This window comes from Sciurus vulgaris (genome assembly GCF_902686455.1).
Source record: "Sciurus vulgaris genome assembly, chromosome: 3".
NCBI classification, from domain to species: domain Eukaryota; kingdom Metazoa; phylum Chordata; class Mammalia; order Rodentia; family Sciuridae; genus Sciurus; species Sciurus vulgaris.
In genome coordinates, this window is record NC_136463.1 from 96,836,449 (window position 1) to 96,863,561 (window position 27,113).

Genomic DNA, 27,113 nt, shown 5'->3' on the forward strand with positions numbered 1-27,113 from the left:
GATGTATGCCTTAGTAGAATATATAAAATAAAACTTCTTCAGAAGAGAGGCAAACCAAATTTGGCAAAATGCCAATATTAATTAAATTTTGAGATGGATAGGTACATGGTTATGGGTCATGTTAGTCTTGGTTTTATTGCAAGCATATTTGAAATATTTCATAATATTTTAAAGTTTAATCATTGGGACTGAGAATCAGGTAGAGGCAGTGTTTATAAAATATACTTTACACAAGTTTGATGATGAAAGGCAGGAAGCACTGGGGATAGTAGAAACATTCATGGGGTCAAGAATGAAGTTGTTGCTTTTATTTTCCTTATTATTCTTTTAAATGGAAGAAGCTAGAATACATATGGATGATATAGCAACAAATATTTGTCCTTAGACAAATAAAGTTTGGCAAATAAAGGGGATAAAGAAGAGAGCAGGGCCTATGAGAACATAGGAAGAAATGGGTTGTAAAATTACTGTCATTACAGGGCATATGTCTCTTGCACTGTAACTGAGGACGGAAAGATAGGACGGGTAGACAAGCTGGCAAAGCATTTCCAACTTAGGAGCCTGTGACAGATGGGAAGTATGAGGCACATCCACAAATATAGAGGGATCAGAATGGGCACTTTGCAATCCAAGGATGGCAGAGAAGTCATGACAGTATTTTCAAAGAATGAGGCAGATTTCAGTAAGGAAAAGTCACAAGATTTCTGAGCAGTGATAAGGAGATATTTGTATCCATGGTGTTATCAATATGTCAAACTGTTCTTAAAAGCAACACTGGTACCAGTAATTGACGAATATTTCTTTATTAAATAAATTAAAATTATAATCTAGTTGCTTGGGAGAATTGTGATTGTAAATTGGTTTAATGTGTTACTTTATTCAAGGGATTAAATGCTGAGTTTAAGTGTTAAGAAAATGTACTACATTTTGCCCCAAACTGAAAGTTATCTAAGATAAAGGAAAACTTTCATAACCTTAATATATCTTGAGAACATTCTCAATAATTTCTTAAACCAAAATCAACAGGTCTCAAAATAAATAATATGATTATTTAAATGTTTTTGATTGATTCATAATCATACATTTATGGGATTTTAGACGGTATTTTGATTTATTGTGTAATGATCACAACAGGGCAATTATCATACTTATTATCTTACACTTTTATCATGCTTTTATGGTGTGTATACTCAAAATCCTCTCTTCCCTATTTTGAGATGGAAAATGCACTATTGTTAATATATCCACCTTACTCTGCCATAAAATACTTGAACTTATTTCTCCCATAATGACAATATTGTACTTGTTGACTGACCCTCCCCCCATCTATTCTCCCTGGTTTCTGTTAACTATTGCTCTATTCTCAACTCCTATGAGATCACCTTCTTAGAGTTCTCAAAAGAGTGAGATAATGTGGTGTTTGTCTTTCTGTATCTGGCTGTGTTCAATTACTATAATAACATTTCAGCTCATTCATGTTGTTATTAAACTATTCAGTTAACAAGAAAATAATGTTCATAATTTATAAGGACTCAACTAACTCGTGGAAAAAATTACTTAATACAATTAAAAATGGCTTGTTGACCTGAATAGACATTTTTTCAAAAATGACCAACAGAAACTTGAAAAAACACTCAAAATCAACTGACCATCAGGGAAAAGCAAAACAAAACCACAAAGAGTACTGTAGTTTTAAAAATCTTACCAACACAATAATACTTCAAACCTACATTATTCCAAATTAAGTAGATGAAAAAAAATGTAGATTTTGATAATTTACAAATTTTATCATTTCCTTAATTTTATCCCTTTTCTTTATGTTCATTCTATTATTAGAGTATTAACATTTGTCACTATAGAAAATATTCAAGTGTAGGGACATTTGTAGTTCCTAAAGGTAAGATTCGGAAAAAAATCATTCAAGATAATAAGGAGAAGAGTCAGAACCAAGTTTTAATCTTAAATTGACAGAGGATTCAGAGTTGGTAGAAAGAATACTTGATTGAGTCATTAAGCTAAAATTGGAATCTGGACAATACCTTGAACGAGTTCCTGGATTCCTATACATTTCATTGTCTACAAAAGCAGAGGATTAAATTAAATGATCTACCAAGTTCTACTATTTTTAAATTTCTTACTCATCTTCAGTTCAATAGAATTTTGGAGAAAAAAGAGTACCAATAGACTCACAGCTATATCCAATTTTCAACTACACAATAAAAAATGTCCTCAACACAGCCAGGCTTTGACATCACTGGCTTTGTACTCTCAATCCTGGCTTTCCTTAACCAGGTTACTTCCCTTCGGATTCAGAGACAAAATTTAGAAATAAAAGTGGGTAGAAGCAAAGATAGGAGTGAAGCCAGGGAAAGTATGTACATGTTCCATTCAGTACCTTGCTTGCACTGGGTGCTCCTTTGAGTTAGGGTGTAGAATTCTTTGAGAGAAAATGGAGATAAAGATGTCAAGAAGTTGGGTTGAGATGAAAGGGAAAATGAAATCATATCACCATGTCCTTCTTAGCCAATATTTTTATTAAGTAGCATTGCTTATGTTCACTTTTTAATCTGGTAGAAAAATAGTTTTAGAAAAATCAAAGAGGTCAGCAAATTCAAAAGTTATATAGCAGGAAGGGATTTCTATTGAAGAAATAAGCAACTGATCTTATAATTACCCAGCTAACATGTAAGAGTAACAATTAACATGACATTCAGCAATTAAATGAAGTGTGAGAAAAAAGTCACTTAATAATGAATGGAGTAGTTCAACTCTAATAATATTCAACTCTAATAATAATAATATTCAACTCTAATATTATTTGGTTCAACTCTAACAATATACCCCTTTACAAAATATCCTCTGTTGAAGAAGTGCCAACTTACCCTCAATCTTTATATAACTAGGGTCAGTACCAATACTGGAAAGTCTGAATAATTCAGAAATTGTTCAGGTACATATGTATTTTCAGAATGGTAAACATAATCAAATACAACTTGCTCAGGATATGGAGATAAAAAACATTTACTAATATACCTGAGTTGATTGCAAAATACAGCTAATGTAAAAAATAAATGGACTGCTTTTCTATATATTTATCTGTGTGATATTAGACAATTTTAAATGAAATCTTTCAGAAGATTTTATATAGAAATATCTTCCTTATTTAAGATTTATAATATGAATAATGATAGTCTTGACTTTACAATGCCTTTTGTTTTGTAATCAGGTTCTATTTAAAATGATTTCTAAATGTGGATGGGAAGCTTTTGTTGGTCTTCACACTCTGGGTATGTGATATGAACACAAGCCCAGGAATGCTAGCAGGCTCTAGAAGCTGGAAAGACAGGTAAAATTCTTCCCCTGAAGTGCCCGCCCTGTCCAAAGGAAGTAGTCCTGAAAACACCTGAGCTTAGCCCCCAAGGAAAGAACAAATACAGATTTGGGTACCTGAAAGTGAGGTGCGGCTCTACCAGATACCTGAAAATGTGAAAGTGGCCTTAGAATAGTAAAGGGGAGATAATAGACAAATATTAAGGAACATGACAGAAAAGCCCAATTTTCTGGAATAGACAAAATTTCCTTGAACAAACTTTGTAAAAATACGGATGTTACAGTGCTACTTGTGAAGGTTCAGAAGGGAGAGTGGAAGATGGTACAGGTAACTTATTTCATTACAGAGAATAACTACATCATAATCATCAAACTTCTGGTAGAAATATAGATGTTAAATGTATTGCTACTGAGAATGCAGAGAGAAGGCAGGAACAAGTCATCAAAAACTACAAGAAAGGGATTCCTTACAGTATAAGGGCAGGAAACTTGTCGAGTTGTGTCCTACAGTTACATGGAAACAACTCATAAGCAATAAATTTTATATTTAGTAGAGAATACTTGGAACCAAAGTGTTAAAGGTTTCTCTGGTTTCCTCTTGTTGCTTATAGTAAAATGAAAAGGAAACAGAAATTGGAGAAATAATTATTCAGTAAAAGGGAGTAGATATTTTATGATTTGGTAAATGATGAGCTCATCCTGATTATACACACAAAAAATGATGAAACTAGAAAACATATGATCAGGAAGGTAAAGTCAAGGATGTGGCTAAATAATTAAATAATATTTAATAATTAAAATGTATTAAAATAAGTTTTAAGAAAATATTCCCTGCAATTTTTCTTCTTTCCAGGCTGATTTTAGGTGCCTTAAAACAATAGAATTTATGGGGAATTCAAGAACAGAGAGACCTCTGAAGAGATCAGACATGTGGCTAATGAATTCCTCAGCCATCTCAGCAGAAGTCAGGCAGAGAGATTGGATTATTTAGGGAAGCTCTTTGGAGGAGCGTCTTGTTTAATGGAGCAAATCTCTGATATACATGGGGACCCAGAAGATTCTTGAGAATGTCACATCAGCAGGAACACTGCCAGTTTAAACTGAAAGGGACAGAGACAGGACATAATGAAAGAAGGCTGTCAGGCTCTGAAACTGTACAGCATAGAAGGCTGATAGAAACACTCAGCTGCAAATATATACTACCATTCAAGCAAAAGGGAGGATGACTCAGATGGCAGAGCAGCAGGTGTAGATGGTGTAGCCAAGAGTCACAGAGGATTCTTTCCAGGTTTTGAAAATTAATGTAGTTTGCCTAGTTGAATTTCTAAATGTTCAGGGGGTGGGAAGCAACTCCTTTTTTTCTCCTTTTACCTATGACTTGTATACTATCTCTGCCACACCATTGTAATTTGGATGCAATTTGTTTTCTAGTTTTTTCAGCCTACAGATAAGGAGAAATATTGCCCCAGGATGCATCATGCAACAATCTTAACCATACCTGAGTTAGACTATTTAGATAATAATATTTGAAACTTTGGTTCTGATGAGATTTAGATGAGATTATAGAATTGAGTTGATGGCTGTAACTGGTTGAGAATTTGGAGAATGTTGGAGTGGTCACATAGAGAAGCTACCTGCTAAAAGCAGCGGTTGGAGGAAAGTAGCTACAAACCAAGGAAAATTGGGAGTCTCCAAGATCTAGAAAACACAAGAAACTGACTTTCCTATGGAGTCTCCAGATAAAACTACCAGGCCATCACATTGATCTTAGCCTCAGTGACAGAAAATAAATACAATGTGTTTTTTTCTTCCACTATAAATTCTTTAATTTCCAAACAAATATGGCATATAACATACTCTAGTTAGAAAAGCACTGTTAAATATTGATGAGAATACAATCTGTTTATACAATTAGGTAAGCATCAAATGTTTCCATATGGAAAAGTAAATGCAGAATGAATGATTTGTCAATAGAATAAAATAGCTAATATTAAAACAAGATTCGCATTAGAGCTATAACTCTGAAATGTCATCTAAGGGAGATTTCAGGGTAATTATATATTTTCTTAATAATTTCATTTAGCAAAGTAAAATAATCTTTTGTAGGACCAATCTCCTTTCTTTATCTGGCTTTCAGACACTAAAATATGTTAACTGCTATATGAAAATAAAGATACATAAATCTCAGAAACTCATTATATTTCACTTTAATTGCTAGCATAAATACAGTACATATGTAATATTGTAGTATTATCAAATAGGAGATGTATATAAAACAATAATAAAGTATTGAATATTTGGGCCAATCCAGTTTTAGTATTTAAATAATATGTAAACATAAATATGTTGAAGACTGTATGTCAGAGAGATTATTGTGTGCCATACATATATACCTTATTGCCAATTCTAACAATGGTCTACAACAAAAATATTATAGGGTGTTTTAGCAATAGTCTCATGGTCACATAGATATTTATGGTAGCTGTGAGCAATGAGCCACTACCATCAAAGAGTACAGAGAATCAGTTGTGTTGTGCTATTCTATAAATCTGGAGTGAAAAGAACTTTTGCCATAATCTCACATCATCTGAGAGAGAGAGAGAGAGACATTGCCTATATAGACAAAGAGTATAATTAAAATATGAAAACTCACCTCATCTTTGATTAAAAGCATTAATAACTATTTGTTAATTTTATCCTATTATGATATAGATGAATGAAAGAAAATATGCAGCCAATCTTTGTCCTGAATTCTAGTGCTATTTTGTTAAAATCAGAGATGCCATTGTTGGGACAACACAGTCCATTAAATTGTAAACTATGTAGATAAAACTAATAGGTTTTCCACTCTTAATGAAAATATGACTTCACAATCATTACCATACTAAATATTACAAGTTTATGAGCTTATAAGAAAATTATCCTGATTTCAAAGATAACTGGTTCTCAAATTTAAGAGAAACTTCACTATATTCTTCTTTAATTTTCTTAGATACACCTTCATTTTCAGTTTTCACTAAAAAATAAATTTATCAAAGTATTTCACACTCATACACATTCATTATATTGTATAGTTGTTGGCCATTGGCCATATAAAATAAGTTGAATTAAAGTTTGTTTTTAAAGATAGAGTAGTAAAGTGTTAACAGACTGATTTGATAGCAAACTCCTTTTTTTGTTTCCATTTCATCCCTTAAAATATAATTTCATTTCTACCCTTGAGATATAAACCAAGAAATGTCTTTTACCATGTAAAGCATTTTACCAGTTCTGCAGGCTAGAAGATGGTTTGAAATGATCAATTCTATGAATTAAACTTTAACAGTAAGACCTCTAGTTTAGAACTGACCTGGCATATTTATAACTTATGACTCATAGAGCTAAAGCTTTGTTATAAAATGATTCAGGAATTTAGACATTTTAAAAATAGAAGCACTTGTCTGGTGAGTACTCTGGGCAAGGTCTCTATAAAAATATGGTCATGAGAACCTAATTTGGGAATTCCAAATTTTACTTTTCTTTCAGACTCAATGTTTTACTTCAAATTTGTACATATATATACATGTATGTACACATGTGTAGGTATAACATACATGCATATATATATACACAAAAACTAGATATCTTCACATGTATATACATAGACTATTCTCTTCATGTATTTGCTTAACAATAATAGCTAGTAGTTATTGAGCACAAAATGCCAAACTCTATATACTCTGCATGGACTTACACATTTAATCTTTAAAACAATTCTATATGGTATGTTCTATTACTATCTCCATTTTATTAAAGAAATAAAAATCTAAGACATAAATGTTACATAACTTTTCCAAAATCAAATAAAACAAAAATAGTGCTACAGAAATTTGAACCTACTAAACCTGAGGTCAACATTTATCATCTAATCTTCAGAAAAAAATGATGAAAGTGAAAACAATCTCATTTTATAATAAAGGATATTGAAATAATTGGTAAGTAGCACTGTGAGAATTTCAGGCAATGTAATCTGATTCCAGAAACCAGTTTTGTCCACTTCAGTATACTGACCTTTTATATATTTACCTTTTTAAAATCAGTAAATAGAGAAAGTTATTATGCTTATATAGTAAAAAGTTTTCAAATTAGAGGCCATGAAAAGAAGTATGGCTATCAAATACTTCTTCCTTTACCTAGGGGGGTGGATAATGATAACATACTATTTTATTAAACAATTATTAATCTATCCCTTTCTTATAAAAACTGCAATACAAAGTATATGTAGGTCAAGACCATCTGTAGCTTATTTATCATTTCTAATTCCTTTGTCTCACAATAAAATAATAGGATCAACATTTACTTTAGATGTTATAAATTAAAGTGCATCCGTTTTGTAACCTCCTTAAGGAATTGCCTGGCTCAATTACAGGCAATACTGACTTAGTTATCATTATTTGTTATTGCTTTGCCTTGATCTTTGAAGCCAAATTAGAATATATAGGTAAAATTCATTTTAGTTACTAATCACTGTTCTAGGCATTTTGCATATATTATCATTATTGTTCACAATACAACCTAGCCAAAGAGGTATTTTCCTTAATAGATAAGGAAACTGAAAGGACAGATCATTTATTTAAGGTAGACCATCAATAGTAAGGGGCAGGCTCATTTTCAACTGTAGTTGCTTCAAAAGACTGTCCAGTGTCCACTTAATTACACAGAACAAACACACTCAATTCCAATATGCATATAAATCTGAAAATTATATACACCTCAATCATAATGAAGTGCATAGATACATAGATGAAGTATATCCTTTGGTGTGTAATTTTGGTTTTTGGAGTGTATAACTATTTATTATGTTTTATGTGTTTCAGAGAAATTGTTTAGAGAAATAGCAACATATTGTTAAACAGCTCAAAATAATTAAAACCCAGATTTCAAATGAGGTAATAGAATATCTTTTCTTTTTCATTTCATACTGGAAATGTATGTTTTAAAACTTAGAAAAATTTTTTGAAAAAGCTGTTTAATTTAGTACACATTTAAATTTTAAATGAACAGTTTTTATACTTCATAAATGTCCATTGTTACAATAGAAAAAGTATTAGTCAGCTGATGTATTTCTCAACACGCTATGTAAATTTATTATGAAAATATCACTTGTGTGTGTAAAAAGACTGATTAAAATGTAAATTTTCTATAAGATTTCTGATGGACACATTAAATATAAAATATGGAGATACTAAAAGCATTATCACTCATAAACACTTGGAAGACTTTAGTTTTGAAAAGGTTACAAGTCGCATGATGTAGATATAGTAATGCAGTAGAAAAACAGAATTTGTGTCAATACTATTTAGCTACATTCATTCCAATTTTATACATGTGATTTATGCTTTTTCAAGAATTGCATTATCAATGAATTTCAATACATAGCTTGAAGGTAAAAGTTTGAATTCCAACTGCTTTTTTAGTCATCTTCATCTGTCAAATATTTAGAACATAAATTAAGCTAAAATGATTATCTTGAATTTTCCTACGCTTATACAAGCATGCTGTTTCTCAGTATTCCAATTAATTATGTCCCTTTGAATTTTTTAGTCCATGCTGTGGTACAAGTGTCCCATATGTTCCAGTTAATTGTATTTGTACTAGAAAAAAAAGTCACATCCAGAAAGGGGATTGCACCTACAAATTTATACACAATTGAAAACAAAAATGAATTGTCTATGAGGGTCTATGTATTTTCAAAATCAGTTTATATTTCAATTTTACTACTTGGTATTTATGGAAAAGGATCAGGTAAAATTGAAGTCAACTGCAAATAAACTAACAATGCTTGATAAGAGTGGTATATAGATTTGAATAGCTGACATCAATAACTAGGGATTTTACTCTTATCTTTATAAATATCAAAATTATTTTTTAACCTAAATCTGGCACAACGCTAACTCTGGAACCAAATTCTGTTATTGAGTTAGGGTCAATTTGTAATATGAAATATTGATTTCTACAGACAAGCTTTCATCAAATAAAAATAAATTAATTCTTTCTGATAGTTTCATTCTAAGTACATTAGAATTCAGGGGCTTCTGCCTTACAAAATTAAGTGTTGTATTCTTTCTCTCCTCCTCTTCCAGGGTGCCTGCCCTCTATTATACCGAGTTTTTCTATGAGGTGCACCATGAGGACCACATTGGACATATAAGAGGATAAAAGATACACACAAGTGAAAGTTTTAACTTAAGTTCTTCAAGGGTAATTAATAAATTTTTGATACTTAAAACTAAGAATTGGCTATTATATAGACTTGCAGAACCAACTCTGAAATAAAAGATAGGCAAACTTAAAAGAAAGAGATGAAAAGTAATTGCTGAAAGGACTTTGTTATTATTGACTTCACATAATAGATGACTTAGCAGGCACTCATTAACCTGGTCCATTTATACTCACGTTAGATTCAGCTTACACATACCAAACAGACCAACTCTTCTATATTAGGAGGAAGTGCATTTCTATAATGAATATTCAGTATAGGAGCTTAGGGAACTTGAAATATTTCCTAGTTTTCCTTCTAGCTTAGTCCCAGAATTTATGGAGCTGAACTGCAGTGATTGTACACTGAACTGTCCTACTAATCAAATGGAATATCTCTTTGCTCAAGTTTGTAGAAAATCAACCAAGCAATCAATCAGCAACCACACACACACACACAGAGAAAGAGCTACAGAGAGAGAGAGAGAGAGAGAGAGAAGCATTTTGCCAGATTTCTTGAGGTTTATCAAGGAATAATAAGGTATTTTTTCATATCTGAAGGACCTTTAGGGAAGAAATGCAAATACAGCAATCAATTAACTGGTATACACTAGGTACACTTAGGTACTTGGTTTACTTGATTTTTAGGCAACATTAGATACTTTCAAACACTTAATTATTCTGTTGTGTGAAACATGTATGTTTTCAGCTGCTTCCTTTGCTTTTTTAAGACTTCTAGTCCCTCCTCAAGCCCCATATTCAACCTGAACATCTTCTCATCTTCTTTTTCTAGAATTGTTTATCTATCTGCCCCTTGATATCTCCATGCGAATATCATTTAGATAACCAGAATCCTGCATTTCTAACCTGGAAGTCATGACCTTTACATAAGTTTGCTCCTGGTCTTTTAGCTCACATTTCAGCAAGTATTACGTACACTCATTTTCTCAACTGAAAATATCTTAATATCCCTGACTTCCCACCCATTCCTCTAGAAATCTTGTCACCCAGAACACTTATTCCCTCCATTTTTCTTTTTCTTTTCTTTCTTTTTAATCACAGAGCAACTAACTTTTCTAAAACAGACATTTCATACACTCATTTCTCTACCTAAAATCATCCAGTGACTGCAATCCTCTCAGAATAAAATGAACATGTATATCATGATTGCATGGTTCTGAATGATCCGAGCCCTTCTTTTCTTATCTTTCCTTCTAAAATTCAAGTACCCTAAACTATAGTGAATTCTCCATGCTTTTGTCCACCACAGAGACACTGTATAAACAGTTCCCCCTCCTTGCAACACTTTTCTCCTATCCTCTTTTCCACATGACTAATTGCTATTCACTATTTCAGCATGAGTTTATCATTGTTTCCTGGGAAAGCCTTCTCTAACAGTCAGCTCCAGAAAAAGGCTTACATTTTTATCTTAAGTGTTCCCACTGCAGTCTGTCCTTAATCTTCTGCAGTATTTATCAAACTAATCAGAACCAGTTACAGATTGTCAGGACCCAGTGCCAAATGTAAATGAGAGTCCCCTTGTCCAAATTTTATTAAGAATTTTGAGAGGGTGACAGCAGAACACTGATCAAGTAAAGAGTTCCCCTAAGGACAGGCTATTTTGCAACTGTGTGGGTTATATGTTCAAGGAACTCCCTGAGTATATTTTGTCACCTTTATCATATCTCTATTGCTTGCTCATTCAGAAGCTCCTAGAAATCAGTCTGGGACCTTGTCCTATTCTCTGTTCTTTCTTCAGAAATAATAATTTTTCCCTGCCCATAAAAAACTCAAAAAGTGTCTGTTGATTCAATTTTCCATTCTGAGGGAAGAAATCTCCATGTGGGCATCAGTTTTTAGATAACACCTGTAAAATGAGATGTTTGATAAGATGCAGTACCAGAATTGGGTACTTCCAGGGCTAGGATTAAATGGAGGCTTCTTCTAATTCATAACTGTCCCTGAAATAATTTAGGACAGTAATTAAAGTATAGGTGATAAAATTTAATGTTCTTTTTAATAATAACAATCATTAAAATATAAATACACAATTTACTTATAACAAATTTACATAAATATAAATTATAATAATTATTATAATCCTTCCCTGTATTTTAGTGGAACAGGGAAATTACTATGTTGGCAAATGAGCCTCAATGGACTTAATCAATATAGTGTTGTATACACTATGTGTGAACTTCCAAGGAGTATTAGATTAAGCTTTATATCAGCCAATAATTTGTCTTTCATATTTTGTCTGAGGTTCTTCCCTAATTTATTTTTGACATGAATAAATTGATCCTAAAGGATTCATATTAACGTCTCTTTCTAAAGTTCACCTACAATTTTAGATTCACTCTGCCCTTCTCAAATTCTCTTGATCTACTCCAAATACCTGTCAAAACTGCTGTTGGATTCAAAGAGGGGAATTATGCAAATGTTGAATGCAGCACACATTGAAATGTAAATTCCTAAGATAAGGAGTCAAGTTCCTGCTCCCCCTTCCTCTTTCCCTCTGTCCTCCTCCTCCTCTCTCTTTACCTCTCCAATCCTTCCCTTTCTCATCTATAGAATGGCATAGTAGGATACTGTGACTTCCATGGTTCTTTCCTGCCTGACCATTCTATCATGCAACATTCAGAGCGGAAAAGCTTTGGCCTTGAAGCAGAACTCAGAAAAAAATGAAAGAGAAAGAAGGAAGTACACAGTAATGTCCACAGGGGACTGCAAGCAAGCCTGTCCTCCTGACTGAGTCACCTTACAGCCAGCATGTCCTGAGTGCTCAATGTGCTGAGCTCTGTTTTGAGAGGTTAGAGCATTACTGATTCCTCCAAAACCTGTTCTCATCCTTATTTTACAGATATGGAAAATTCAATTTCATGTCTAGCTACGGATCGATTCAGTCTTTAAAATTATTTGGTTTGATGTCATGCTTGTCCTGGGTCCACATGATTAGGAAATACCTAAATTTGCATCCTGAAAATTTGGTCTCATTAAACTGAATTGTTAAGGAAAAAAAGAAAAGAAAGAAGAAAACAGCATAATCTTTTTTAGAAAACTTTGGGAGACAAGTGGTCTTCTTTAGGAAAAACAATGGACTTAAAAATATAATTCCCACAAAATTTGAACAGGAAAGGAGAAATTAAATGACAACAGATGAGAAGAGCATCTTGTTACTTCTTTTCTAGGCCTGATACTCCTGCAGATGATTGCATCCCATCTCTGTCTCAATTTTGTCATTGAATACTTTTTCCCAGGCTGTGTTCTGCACACTCATCATGTTTGCGTTTCCTTTTGATAGCTTCTTTTTAAAATTCTCTATGTCGACTGAATAACTAAAATGTCATTACTTTAAGTTCTCCATTCAATAATACTTTAAGAAATGATTTTAGATTTTTTAATGACAGCATTGCTGTGTCATGGGATAATTATCCACAATGAGCTATCGTCTCTTCATTTACATGGTACAAATTGTCCATCCCTGTGTGATGTTTCTCTATACTTATTCGTATTTAGTAAAATTCTCTACAGCTGCTCTATTGACCATTAAATCATCCATAGATTTAGATGATACCTCATTTGAGAGGATATATAATAAATAAAAATTTTAAAAAAATGGCACTTTTCTGATATCCTGTGGGGCAAATTTATTGCTGTTTTTTTTTTTTTTTTTTTTTTTTTTGTATCAGGGATTGAACCTAGGGGCACTTAACCATTGAGCCACATCCTCAGACCATTTTATATTTAATTTTTTAATTTGAGACAGTCTTGCTAAATTGCTGAGGCTGACTTTGAACTTGCGATTCTCCTGCCGCATCCTCTTGAGCTGCTAGGATTACAGGTGTGTGCCACCATACCCAGCTACTGAATTCTTTATAGAGACATAAGTCAAGCTTAATTCTGTCCTCTTGAAAATCTCCAGGTAGCCTAACACAGATCATGTCTGTTCTTCAAAGAGTCACTGCAGCATTGTCTAATATTAGTAACAATAATAATATTATCGGGTGTTATCATAAGACCACTGAACTTATTAATTTCTCTAGAGCAAATTTATGAAGTAGGTCTTGTTGTCTCTATTCCTAAGACTCAGAAAACTAAAGTGTTTTGGCTATATAACCTGGCATAATCATGCCCTTGAAGCTTTGATTTGAACCAGATCTGTCTGACTTCACCCAGATATATTAAATAAATAAATGTAGCTGGCCTAAATAGCCACCTCCTCAACCATCCTCACCACAAAAACACACTCATCCACTTAATTGTAATGAATGGCACTGCAAAAAAATTAAAAGCTGAAGTCCTAAACAACACCAAAACACACTCGTCCTGGGCCAAAGTCTGTTGAAAACATTATAAACACAGTCAATCCAAATCTACTGTCAAATTCTAGGGAAAATAAGTTATAACATGCAAGTTATTTTGATAGTTTTCGTACTATTAATAGACTTCTTCCATCTTATGGTTAAAGATTCTGTTTATAAATTGAAATAACAAATAAGAGTGCCTTAGTTCTCCACCAACTACGTGAATTTCCACCTTGAGGAAACAAAAAGAGTCATATACAGTATCTCAAAACTTTGTTCTTTATACAACTCACAGTGATCCCCAACCCCCTCTTTGGAGGTACTGAGCCACATCCCCATCCCTTTTTATTTTGAGACAGGGCCTCGCTAAGTTACTGAAGGCTGGCCTGGAAATTGAGATCCTCCTGTAACAGCCTCCTGAGTCACTAAAATTATAGGTGTGTGCCACCATGCTCCACCACAAATACCCTTTGATAGATTTTTTAAACACTCCCCTCCCCACCGCCACAATGCAGGACATCAAACCTAGTGACTTGTACTTCCTACGCAAGCATTCTACCACTGAGCTATACCCTCCAGCCCAATACTTTTTTTTTTTTTTATTTTTTATTAAATAAAAGAACCTGATTCAATATCTACTTGTGTAAGTTTCTATAACTTTATAACTGTTTTCTTCCTCTTTCTAGCCCTGACCCTCAACAAAAGACAAATTTCAACTGAAAGTAGATTTACAGTAGGAAGTATATTTTAAAACTAAATTCAGAATCAAATATAAGGTGCTCATTTGATATTTAAAACAGAAATGTAAACACTTATGAGGCATCAGTCATAATAAAAATAGAAATTTCATTGGTTACTTTTAATAATTGAAATAATAATTTTCCAAAAATATAAATTTCTCTTATGTTCATTTTTTAAAATTATGTTTATACTATATTTTAATTAAGAATTTCATCTCCACATTATTAAATCTGGTTCACCAATCTGGGTATTTTAAATCATTAATGTGTGTGGGGGGCAACTAAAGACTCAGAAGAGTTTTGAATACCAGATGTTTAACCAAAAACATATATATGTGTACACAGTCCTCTACAGTCTTATACTTTGAAATTTTAGAAGACAATTAAGATATTCTATATCAAACCCACTACCACTTCTCAGCAGACAACTTGGAAAAACTACTACAATAATTAAGCAGCTGGTGAGATTCAATTATGAGGGAAGATCAGGGTACTAAATATATATAACTTGGCACAGGGACAACTAACTGAGAAGGGATACTGTTGTCATATCTGAATGATATCTTCAAAGTGGAAGCTAAGGGTTTATCATGTAGTAAACTGCAATAGGATTTAAGGGAAACATGCATAGAAAATTCAATAAAAATAAATTTATGATCAATTTTTGTGTATTGTAGAACTGTCCTTATACAAAATACAATAATTTTAATATAATTAAGTAATTTTAATAATATTAATACATTAATTTAGGCTGGGTCAGTTTTCTAAATTTCAAGGACAGCTATTTTTATGAACAAGTCTATCATGCTCTTTTCTTTCTTTGGGTAACCAGACTTGTTTAAACATTAAACATTATTTTACCATTTTTGTTTGTTTTATTTTTTAACATGACATTTTCCACTTTCAAGATTTGCAACGTACAGTTGATAAAAAAGTCATTTCATTTCTACTTTATTTTAGTGATCCAAAAATAAATACAGTAATCAGCATAAAATTTGTCACCCTATGCACTTTAACTTAAAAATGAATGTGTACTAGCTGGACTATTAGCTAATGGTTTGTAAACCAAGGATCATAAAACACAGTAAGTCACCGAATCAGTACAGCACTGCTGTCTCACAGGTATAGGTTGCTGTTAGGTTCAATCTCATTTACTCTCTCTGTTAATGTTCTGGAAAGAGGTAATAAATATGACATTTGTTACATTCATATTACATTGAAATGTGTGTGAAAAATGAGATTCATTGCTCTCCAAAATACTAGACTACCTAAAGAAGTACTGGGAAGTAAATATAAACAGCTAAATAGAGAAATAAATGACAAGCTAGGTGTTTTCCATAAAAAATGGTGACAAAACTGGTAATGTAATTTGGGACTTGTATGCCAATTGCTTCCAAGATCCCTCAGATTCCATTGATAATGTTGCATGTAGCACTACTCAGTCACCTGAACATCAAACATGCCAAAAAAAATAAAAATCAAGACTTTCAATATGACTACAGAACTATATATTCTCCTCTGCAAGAAATGATTGGCCGCATTTACATAAAACTGACTGACAATAAATGGCATTCAGAACCAGAAAAGTATATGGCAAAACCCACAATACATCAGCAAAAGGATGTTAAATGCCTTAAATGACAATTATTAGTGAGGCTGATGACTAGATTTGTTTATGTTTTTTTTTACCCTGGTGTGTGTTTCACCACTACCCTCTTTCCTGAGCATTGCAATCCAGGTACAGAGGTAGTAGGTTTGGATGAGGAGGTATAGTGTGTCTCTTTGATGGAAAGGTGCTGCTTCTCTGGAAAAAGGCTTAAAGGGTGAGTTACTGCAGGAAAATGTTCTTATGTTGTGTCTACATTCTCAAGCTCAAACTTTTTTTTTCATAGGGAAGCATTTTTAATTCACTTGAGATGTGTTCCTGTGTGGTTTGGAACCTGCTAAGTACTGGAAAAACAGTGGTGAACAAGAAAAATGAGGATGCTGCTAACACATCGTTCTGCCTAGTGGGAAGTTTAGACAATTAAACAAAGGATAGCAATAAAGAATGAAGAGCACTGTATCCAATACTGGGAAATCCTACACAGCATGTTGGCTTGGAAAATCAACAAAAGACCTTACCTGGAAAATGGCAATGAAGCAGAGATCTTAAAGTGAGACTCAAACATGAAACATGTAAAGGACCTTCCAAAAAAAAAGAGAGACTTTGAATCTATTTTCGTCTTTTGATAGATTTAAGCAGTTAGGTTAATCCAAATGGTAAATAAGTCATGAAATATATTTATCTATAAGCTTCATTGAAAGTTAGAAGATTCCCAAATTTTATAAAACTCCTTAATTTCTCAGAATATTTGACTGATTTATAGTAGATGACATAGGAATTATTTAATAATAAGTATAATATAGTTATTTAAAGACAATAGGTCCTTTCCAAGTTAGCATAAATGTAACAAAGAAAATAAATTAGGAGCTTAGAGAATTAGGGCAGCAATTCTCAAATTTGAGGTACATGAAATTTTTTATGCTACCTAATAAAAAATCAGATTTTTGCCTCTGTACCACTCTACTGAAACTGTGATTCTAGAGATACAGGGCTGCGATAAATATATTGTATTTTTAACCAGAGTTATTTTAATGTAGATGTTCCAAATTCACACCTTGAGAAATACTAAATTAGGGGATATGCTAAAAATAGAGTTAGTAGCTTTGATTTGGGGACAGCAGAGATAATTTAATCTCTTCTCTCATTTTCTCCTTCTCTTCTGCTTTTTCTCCTTGACCAAAATCCTATTGAAGCCACAGGAATTGGTAAAAGGTTTCCCTGAACGTACCTTAATCTTTATCCTATCAAGAAGGAAGAGAGAAAGAAAAGCAGTTTCCAGCCTATCTGCACATTAGAATCACCTGGAGAGTTTTAAAAAATAACCATTACTCAGGTGTCATTCTTAGAGACTCTGCTTGGTTGGGATGGGTCCCCCACCAATACTTAAAGTTCACCAGGTGATACTAATGATTACCATTGTCCCCAACCATAGGCAAGTGGGAAGAGAAACTTTCCAGTATTCACTGTTACAGTTCCTTTGCTGGATGCTCTTACCTATATGCGTGTATTTAGATATATTTCAATACTCTGGTCATTCATAAATGTTGATACTGAAGCTCTGGATTGATCTCTCCAAGGGCATAGAGGGAGAGTCAGAATTATAATTAAGTTGTTCAGTTCAATTCCTATTTTTATGTTTGTTTTGGTTTGGTTTTAGATTTATCACCAAATATAAATTGCTCATCATCTTTTGTATTTAATGTATACTTGGTCACAACCCAGAACAGCCCTTCCAAGTCCTTACATTTTTACAAGTTGGTGGCAAGATTTTCCAGTCAAATGTGCAATTTTAGAGATATTATATAATTCTCCAGTACATAGTGCTTGGTATACAGTGTGTGCTCAGTAACATCAGGTTCAAAATGGCTTTTGTAGCAGAGTTTTGCAAGCATGTGAATTTTTGTGTACTTTGAATGTTGTTGTCTTTTAAAATTACAAATAGAAAACAAAAGTGTTGACACTAGAAATGGCAAAATTGAAGCAAAGATGGCATTATTAGGAAGCACAAGTGAAGTACTTTTGTCTCCAGAGCACATTCCTTTGATATCTGCTAATTTACTTTGTGTTAAGAAAAGAAAAATCAAAGAATTTACATAATATTGTGGACCTATACCATTAAACCTCATGTCTAAAACATGAGCTTTTTGTGAGAAATACTGAGAACTTTAGATATTGTTTTAATGATAATTTTTCATGTAATCTAAACTTCTGCTATCCATTAGATTTCAGATAAGTATATAACTTGCTGAAGAAAAGCTAGTCAAAAAAATAATAGTGTGATTAATACACTTTTATTGACATTTAGAAAATCAAACAACCTGGTAAGACGCCATTGCCTTTGATGTTATGAAAATGTTCTACTCAAAACTTCTGGAACCAATGGAGTTTTATTCCACCATAAAGAAAAATGAAATTATGTCATTGGTAGGAAAATGAATGGAACTTGAGAATATCATGTTAAGCAAAATAACCCAACCCTGGAAGATCAAGGGTCATATATTTTCCCTTCTATGTGGAAGCCAGAGAGGTAAAAATTTCAAAAGGAAAGGTGGGGAAATCTCATCAAACTGCAAGGAAGATCAGTAGAGTAAAGGAAGGGAAGGAGGGAGGAGAGAAAGGAAAGGGGACATACTAGGGGATGATACTGAACAAATTATATTGTTTTATTGTGTGCATGTATGACTATGAAACACAAAATTTCACCATTATGTACAACTATAATGTACTAATGAAGGACCTCCAAAAAGGAGACCCCGACTCTATCCCTCGGACCGACGGCAACCCCAATCAACCACAGGAGGCGTCACTTGATGCAAACCGCAAGAGGTGTTTATTCCAGCGCGCTGGGACCCGACTCGTGACTCACGCAGGAGTGCAAGGGTCGAGTCCCTAGCAGAAAATCTTACAAGCTTATAAAGGCAGAAAACCACACATCGGGAGGGGTCGCACATGAAAGGGAGAAAAGGGAAAAGAAAAGAAAAAAATGGGGGAACAAAGCTGCCGGGAAATTCCAAAGGGGGTCTAAGTTGTCTGATAACATACAACATGTTTTACAATGTTTTACAACAGGGCGTAAGATTCTGGTCAATAGTTTCTGGTAATCCTACTGTTTGAGCACTATTTAGTCATCTAGCCCAATTTACTCTTTTACCCTCTGTTTGGGGCTATTTCCTGGAACAGCTTTTAGGGGCTTTTGCTCCCATCACTGGGAGGGTGACCTCAGGGAGTTAAGATAACTGGGAGAGTGACCTCAGGGAGTTAAGATAACCAGGAGGGTGACATCAGAGAGTTAAGACAATGGGCAGGAGACCTTAGGGAGTTAAGATAAAAAATGTTCATTCTTTAGAACAGCTTACAGCTTAGAAATGTTCACTCTTTAAAACAGCTTAAAAAAAATGTTCATTCTTTCATTTCCCCATTTTCTTTTCGGAAAGTTCTAATCATGGAACTTCTGTCTCTACATATTCTTCCCCCAAATTGTTTCCTTGGCGGAGGGACTGATATTGTTGCCTGAGCATTAGCACCTGTACAGCACTTACTCTTTCCCTGATGAAGGTAACTAGGCGATTTAGGATGCAGGGCCCAAAAGTGAGGAGTAAAAGCAGTATAACAAGGGGACCCATCAGGGTGGACATGAGGGTGGTGAACCAGGGGGACCGGTTGTACCAGCTTTCAAACCACCCTTGATGTGCTTCTCGATCTCGTTGTCTTGTTTCCAGTCTTTCTCTAAGTTTGGACATGGAATCCTTTATTACACCAGAGTGATCTATGTAAAAACAACATTCTTCTTTTAGTGAAGCACATAATCCACCATCCTTAAGGAATAAGAGATCTAAGCCTCGCCTATTCTGTAGTACTACCTCAGATAGAGAGGTCAGTGACTCCTCTAGTTTTGTGATTGATTGCGCTATAGCCTTCAGATCCTCATCTACAGCTGCCTGTAATTCTTCAATGTACTGGGGAGTCTGAACAAGCGCAGCGGTCCCTGTCCCTACTCCGGCCGCTACTCCTAGGCCCAGCAGGACAGCTAAAGTGAGTGAGACCGGTTCCCTCTTCTGTCTACGGGGCTGAAGGTCGAACTCAGCCTCAAAAGAGCCTGCCTCATGGTAGATAACTCTAGGTATCAGTTGTATGAGGACACAGTAGTCTTTGGTGGTGTTGAACACTGATGAGGCTACACATGGGGTCAGTCCTGTACTGCAGGCCCACCATCCGCCTACGGGGGGGATCAGATAATAGTTGGTAGTTGTTTGAGGGCTTTCTATTATCCGGTTGCACAGGTGTTTATGGTCTGCAGGAACTGTACCTAAGCAAGTACCTTGCCCAGAGACTTCTGTAAGAGTGAGCTTTCTGTTTGACTCCCAGCTACAGGAGTCATGGGAGGTGGTGTTGTTAAAGGTCCCTGAGAAGGCGATGCCTTCATAATACGGAGGACTTGACACCAGACATAGCCAGCAAGACTCAGTCAGATTAGGGTTGGAAGCGTTGAGGGCGCTGAAAGCTCCCTGTATCAAATTAAGGAGTCTCTGCCCTGTGTTCAGTACCTTGGGTGTATTTGCTGGGTTGGGGGCCAAGGGGGTTGTAACTGGCTTATTTGTTGGGGCTCGGAAAACAGGCGGCCTGATATGGGCGGGTGATGACCGCTGTTCAGATAATACTAGGTTAGGTCCTACCTGGACGGTAGTTAATGTTTCAATCTTAAGCCTGATAGAGAAGGTAAATCCTTTGTCCCTCCCTGACATATAGAAACGGAATCCCCAAGTTCTCCCTTTTATCCATTCACGTGATAGCCTTCCTTTTTCCGTGAAGGAGATGTTCAGAGGGTTACACCACCCTTGGTTGTAACATTTGGCTGCCGTGAGATTTTGCTGTACGGTTATTAAATCCCAGGAGGAGGTAGGGTGCCAATAAGTGTTGCCAGTAGTCTCACACCCCCATGCAGCACAATAATAATGGTCTATGCCTCCGCACTTCCTTGCCTTATTCCGTGACCTCCCATCCCGGGGGCAGACATAGAAAGGGGTCTGTTTTAGATTGTCACGGGAGCGTGGGTAGCTACATCCTGGGTCGTACCCTTCAACTAGGCGGTATTCTGATCCCCCGAGAGGCCTGCGTGATATTGGCCAATGTCTACGGGCCTCCTCAGAAGTCAGGGTAGGGATGTCCCAATTATCTAACCCAGCTACTAAGGCGCAAATGTCTGGGGTTAGGGATGGCCACCAAGCCCAAAGGGGTTTCTCCCCGGTGGTGCTCCATATTATATCTCCAGTCTGGGAGAGGACTTGCCATGTTAGTCGTTGGGGGGCATGAGGGTTAGGGCTACTTATCGGCGGGAGGTGCATCAACAGGAGCAGGAACACGGTGGATGCGGAGCTTGAGGGGGTTGTCCAATTTTTCCACTTTCCACGTTGGGTCTGGTGGTGGTGCAGGCTTGACATGCGAAGCGTGAATCCAGGCGGCGATGCCATCAACCTTTACTGCAGTTGGAGTTGTAAGCAGCACTATGTATGGACCTTTCCACCTTGGTTCCAGACTGGCCACACGGTGACGCCGGATGTACACTGAGTCTCCGACCTGGAACTGATGAGGTACCTGAAGGTCTCCAGGCTTGTAAGCCTCAGCCAACCGATTCCACACCTCCCTCTGCACAGTCTCAAGGGCTTTTAATCTGGTGTACAGAGATTGAGAGGAGTAAGATTCTGGGGACGGAAGGTGTTGTATGGTAATGAGTGGGGGGTGAGTTCCATAAAGGATTTCAAAAGGAGTTAGCTTGAGGGAGCCAGGGGTATTGCGCACCCGAAACAAAGCAAATGGAAGGAGGACTGTCCAGTCTGTTATGCCAGTCTCTAAGGATAATTTAGTCATGACCTCTTTTAAAGTTCTATTCATTCTTTCTACCTGCCCTGAGCTTTGGGGCCTATAAGCACAATGTAATTTCCAATTAAGCCCCAGGATTTTGGCCAGTCCCTGACTTACCTGGGCAACAAACGCGGGGCCGTTGTCTGACCCGATTACCTTGGGCACCCCAAACCTCGGGAAGATGTCTTCTAGTATTGTTTTGGCCACAACCTGAGCAGTCTCCTTCTTGGTAGGAAAGGCTTCAACCCATCCTGAAAATGTATCTATGAATACTAATAAGTATCTGTATCCATACCTGGCTGGTTTTACCTCAGTAAAGTCCACTTCCCAGTAACTCCCAGGACGGTCTCCTCGGAGCCGTTTGCCGTGAGGTAGCTTGCTGGGCTGGGCATTCACCATCTGGCAAGACTTGCATTCTTTTACAGTTGTATCTGCAAGCTCCCCGAGCTTCATGATGTAATACGGTGAAGACTGGACAAGAGTTTTTAAATGTTTTGGGCCCAGATGAGTTAACTTGTGAAGGTGTCTGAGAAATATGATCGCCTGTTTTTCAGGGAGAATTCTCTTTCCTTCTGAAGTTTCCCGGATCCCCTCTGGAGTCTCTAGGCGAAATCCTAATCTGTCCATTTCCTCAAGGTCTAGTTCTGAATATTCAAAGTTCCTAATGGAGGGGTATACCGCCTCCTTAGGGTGAGACATCAGTTTTTCCCCCGACAAGGATAGGATGTTAAGTCCTTGAGCCGCCCGCTTGGCTTCCCTGTCAGCCCTTTGGTTCCCTCTGGCAACTTTTGACCCCACTTTTTGGTGTCCGGGGCAGTGGATAATCGCTACTTTCTTAGGAAGGTGAATGGCCTCTAACAGGCTTAGAATTTCTTCTTTATTTTTGATTTCTTTCCCTGCCGAGGTTAGCAGCCCCCGCTGCCGGTAGATGGCCCCGTGGACATGGGCAGTAGCGAAGGCGTACCTGCTGTCAGTGTAGATGTTAATTTTTCTCCCTTCTGCCAACCGCAGAGCCTGAGTCAGAGCTAGTAACTCAGCCTTCTGAGCCGACGTCCCCTCGGGTAGGCTGCTTGCCCAGATAGTTTGTTCATCATCCACTACCGCCGCCCCGGCTACCCTTTTACCTTCTATTATGTAGCTGCTTCCATCAGTGAACCAGGTCAGCTGAGCGTCTGGTAAGGGCTGGTCTTGGAGGTCCCTTCGGGTCCCCGTTTCTTCTGCTAGTATCTCTTGGCAGGTATGCAGCACACTCTCCTGAGTGGACGTGTCAGGTAGTAGGGTGGCTGGGTTAAGGATGGCAGGCGGCCCAAACTGGATCCTGTCTCCATTCAGTAGGAGACTCTGGTAATGCGTCATGCGGGCGTTAGACAGCCACCGGTCAGGGGGCTGTCTGATGATGCTTTCCAGGGAGTGAGGGGCAATGACCGTTAGCTTTTGTCCCATAGTTAGTTTGTCAGCATCTTTTACTAATACTGCCACTGCCGCCACGGACCTCAGACAGGAAGGCCAGCCACTAGCAACAGGGTCTAGCTTCTTGGAGAGGTAGGCTACCGGCCTCTTCCATGGCCCTAGAGGCTGGGTTAGCACCCCTCGGGCTACCCCCTTCCTCTCATCCACAAATAGAACAAAGGGCTTTGCTACGTCTGGCAAAGCCAGGGCGGGGGCAGAAAGTAGTGCCTTCTTGATGTCATCAAAGGCCTGTTGTTGGTCGTTACCCCACTCAAATGAGGCACCTTCTCTAGTCAGAGGATAGAGGGGGGCTGCCAGGGTAGCAAACCCGGGGATCCACAGGCGGCAGAACCCCGCAGTCCCTAAAAATTCTCGCACCTGGCGGGGCGAGCGAGGAACGGGTATCTGAGTCACAGTTTGTTTTCTGGCCTCCGTCAGCCATCTCTGTCCCCCTCTGAGGGCGTACCCCAGGTACGTTACCTCCTTTTGGCAGATCTGGGCCTTCTTGGCGGAGGCTCGATATCCTAAGCGGGCAAGTTCTTCTAGCAGCAGTCCCGTGCCCCGTTGGCATTCCTCCTCTGTGGCCCCGGCCAGTAATAAGTCATCTACATACTGCAGAAGTGTTACCTGGGGATGGCTGGCACGGAAGTGGGCTAAATCTTGGTGGAGAGCTTCATCGAAGAGGGTTGGGGAATTCTTGAACCCCTGGGGTAGTCGGGTCCAAGTCAATTGTCCTGTTGTCCCAGAGTCAGGGTCCCTCCACTCAAATGCGAAGATGTTTTGGCTGGAAGGGTGTAGTTGCAGGCAGAAGAAAGCGTCCTTTAAGTCCAAGACAGTGTACCAAATATGATCCGGGGGAAGAGAGCTCAGCAAGCTGTAAGGGTTAGGTACAGTGGGGTGGATGTCCTGTACTCGCTTGTTTACTTCTCTTAAGTCCTGTACCGGGCGATAGTCTCCTGTGCCAGGCTTTTTAACAGGTAACAAGGGAGTGTTCCATGGTGACTGACACTTCACTAGGATACCTTGCTGAAGGAGGCGCTGGATATGGGGCCTAATTCCTTCCCGGGCCTCTTTAGTCATAGGGTATTGACGTACAGCCACAGGAGTAGCTGTGGCCTTAAGCTCTATAACTATGGGTGGTCTTTCTGTGGCTAGTCCTGTTCCAGCCGTTTCGGCCCACGCCCCTGGATACCTGTTCAGCCAGTTATTTATGTGAGATATTTTTGCTCCCTGTCTCTCAAAAAGTCTATGTTCATCATCCAGGCGCATAGTCAGGGCAGTAGTTATTCTCTTGCTCCGGGTCACTTCTGGGCCATCAGGGGTGAAGGTAATCTGAGCTCCCATTTTGGTTAGGAGGTCTCTCCCAAGTAGAGGTGCAGGGCACTCGGGGATGACTAGAAACGAGTGGGTTACCCGTCCCATTCCTAAGTCTACTGTTCTTCGGGTAGTCCATGAGTACTGCCGGTGCCCTGTAGCTCCCATGACCCACGATTTCTTGTGGGAGATGGGTCCAGACGGTTCGAGCAGGACCGAGTGTTGAGCCCCAGTATCCACTAAGAACTCAACTGGCTTCCCCTCCACTTCTAGTGTTACCCTAGGCTCGGGGAGGGGTTCCGAGCCCCGTCCCCGCTAATCTTCTTCTTCTAGGGCTAATACTTTCTTGGAGGGCCCGGTCATCTTCTTAGGACACTCTCTAGCCCAGTGACCTCTCTCCTTGCAGTAGGCACACTGATCCTTGTCTAATGGAGTGCGGTTGCCCAGGTTACCTGACCCTTTTTTAGCCCTGCCTTGTGTTTGTTCCTGGCCTCTCTCACCTACTACTGCGGCCAAAATCCGTGTTAGGTTCTTCTCCTGCTTACGATCCCTTTGGTTTTTTCTTTCCTCTCTCTCCTTTTCCTTCCTTTGCTCCTTCTCTTCCTCAGTTTCCCTCTTATGATACACTTTCTCTGCCTCCTTAACTAAATCCTGTAGGGTATAATCTTGTAACCCTTCTATTCTCTGCAACTTTCTCTTAATATCTATTGCTGACTGCCCTATAAAAGCCATGGCCACGGAAGCCCTTTGCCCCTCAGAGGTAGGGTCAAATGGGGTGTAGCGCCTGAAAGCTTCCATTAGGCGCTCGAGAAATACTGACGGGGGTTCCGTGGCCCCCTGGATAACCTCTCTTACCTTAGCCAAATTAGTGGGGCGTCTCGCTGCCCCACGGAGGCCAGCCACTAGAGTCTGGCGATAGACTGTCAGTCGCTCCCTACCTTCTGCCGTGTTGAAATCCCAGTCAGGCCTGGAGAGGGGGAAGGCAGTCTCAATGATGTTGGGGAGCTGGGTGGGTCGTCCATCTGCTCCTGGTACATTCTTCCTTGCCTCCAATAAAATCCTCTCCCTCTCCTCAGTAGTGAAAAGGGTCTGCAGTAGCTGCTGGCAATCATCCCATGTGGGCTGATGAGAGAACATTAAAGACTCCACCAGCCCGGTTAAGCGCTGGGGGTCCTCTGAAAAGGGAGGATGGTTAGTTTTCCAGTTATACAAATCTGCGGAGGAAAAAGGCCAATACTGGAGGGGCTGAAGAGGAGCCGGTCCACCATCCGTTGCCACCGGCGGGGGCCCATAAGCCCTTAAGGGAAGGGCAACGGTAGTGTCGGGAACTACTCCGCGGCGGCTCCTGGTGCCCCGTGCAGGTCCTGTGGCGTCCTGAGTGGGCCCCGGCAGAGACTCGTTAAGGGGAGCAGAGGGGGCGACTGCAGGGGCCAGCGGTTCTTCTGGCTCTTCCTGACCCCCTACAGGAACCGAGGCGGGAGGGTATGGGGGAGGTGAGTCAAGGAGAAGGTGGTCAGCCTGGATTTCGGGATAGATCTTCTTGGGGGGTTCTAAGTGACTGGATTTTCCCCCAGAACTGGGAGATTGGGCGGCTAGGATCTGTGCGGCTAGCCGGGGCTTGGGTTTTGCCACCCAAGGTCGAATCCAGGGAGGTGGATTTTGCACCAGATCCTGCCAGACCACGATATAAGGCTGCTAATTCGGATGGTCTCCAGGTTCCTTCTGAAAAACAATCTCTTTAACAGCAAGAATGACAGATAGATTAAAGGTCCCTTCTGCTGGCCATCCTACATTAAAAGCAGGCCATTCTGAGGAGCAGAAGGTTCGCCATGGGCCTTTCTTGATCTCAACTGATAGGTCGCGACCTCTTCCCCTAATTTCAGCCCAATGGTCTAATGTCAGACTAAGAGGGGTTGTCACAGTCTGTCCCATCGTCAGTTCGTCCGTCGTTAGAAACACAAACAACAAAAATAACAACAACAAAAATGCTACAAACACGAGGACCCACCTACTCCACCTTGTCCGCCACAAACATACAACAGAACCAGAACCAGACGGGTGCCAATCTCTGATCCACCAGTTGAACCCGATCAGCACCCTTACCGACGGAGACTACCAGGCGTCCCTGGCTCTCCTTCCACCCTTAGGGCGTCCCCCAGGGCTGCAACCTGTGGCCCCCTAGGCACGTCTACCGGCCACTGTCCGGCCACCCTCACGGGTCACCGAACGGCTGCCACCGAAACCGAAAGCGCGCTCGCAGAACCAGACCAACTA

The 27,113-nt window shown here is 38.4% G+C and overlaps 1 protein-coding gene across 5 annotated transcripts in view; it reads right to left on the reverse strand.

Annotated features, from left to right (window-relative positions):
• The window catches only part of LRP1B (LDL receptor related protein 1B), a 1,899,381-nt gene that overhangs the window by 1,405,020 nt on the left and 467,248 nt on the right, over positions 1-27,113 (reverse strand). The gene's annotated exons all lie outside the window — the stretch shown is intronic.